Source organism: Eurypyga helias, unplaced genomic scaffold, assembly GCF_000690775.1.
Source record: "Eurypyga helias isolate BGI_N326 unplaced genomic scaffold, ASM69077v1 scaffold34297, whole genome shotgun sequence".
In the NCBI taxonomy this organism is placed as follows: domain Eukaryota; kingdom Metazoa; phylum Chordata; class Aves; order Eurypygiformes; family Eurypygidae; genus Eurypyga; species Eurypyga helias.
Window position 1 is genome coordinate 13,519 of NW_010262969.1, and position 1,232 is coordinate 14,750.

Genomic DNA, 1,232 nt, shown 5'->3' on the forward strand with positions numbered 1-1,232 from the left:
GACCCCGCTCCTCCTCAAACCCCAATCCTGGATTAACTGCCGGGCTCCCAGCAGCTTCCCCTTCCCCAAAGACCGGGTGCCCCCATCCCGCCTCGGGGAGCTGAGCCATGCATGGGAACGGTGCTGGGGTTTGCGGTTCCCAACCCGGGGCTGTGATTGACACATTGCTCAACCCACCATGCCTTTCCGGTTCCCCTTTCCGCCAGCCCGGTGGCTTGGTCCGTGTTGTAAGCTCGCCATGCGGTTTGCTACCCGTCTGGCCGTGCCCCGAGACCCACCAGCCCCAGCTGCTGCCCCTTCTCCAGCCACCAGCCGTTTCTCTGCACCGATTTTAGGCAGCCTCCTTCCTTCTCCCTCTCCCCCCTTCCACATTACTCAATGCCTTCGCAGGGAAGAGGCTGGAGATGGTGTTTTGCTGAGGCTTCCTGCCCATCGTGAGCCCAAAAGGACAAGGGGTTCAAGCTGTCCCCTTTGCCTTCTGCAGAATTTAATGGCCAAGGGAGCTGGGGGAGAAGAGGAGGCTCGGGGAGACCTTATCGCTCTCTACAGCTCCATGAAAGGAGGGTCCAGAGAGGGTGGTGAGGCACCGGGACAGGTTGCCCAGAGAAGCTGTGGATGCCCCATCCCTGGATGTCTTCAAGGCCAGACTGGATGTGGCTTTGAGCAACCTGGTTCCCTGCCCATGGCAAGGGGGTTGGAAGTAGATGATCTTTAAGGTCCCTTCCAACCCAAACCAGTCTGTGATTCTATGATTCTTCTCCCGAGTGACAAGTGATGGGACAAGAAGGAACAGCCTCAAGTTGTGCCAGGGGAGGTTTATACTGGATATTAGGGAAAACTTCTTCCTGGAAAGGACTGTCAGGCATTGGAACAGTCCAGGGAGGTGGTGGAGTCACCATCCCCGGCGGGATTTGAGAGACGTGTGGAGATGTGCTCGGGGACGTGGTTTAGTGGTGGACTTGGCAGGGTTGGGTTAACCGCTGGACATGATCTTAAGGGCCTTTTCCAACCTAAACGATTCTATGATCCCAGGATCTGGGAGCTGGACTAGGTCTGACCCCAGGATGGTGCGAGTTGCATCTGGGCATCCTCTGATCTCAGCACACAGACCCTGCACGGGGCTGCTCCTCCGTGCTGCAGGTTCCGCTCGGGCCAGGGGTCCGTGCTGCAGGATTCGTGCCCGAAAGCCCCGTCCGGTACCTCCGGCATCAGCGCGCTGGGCAGCTCCCTCC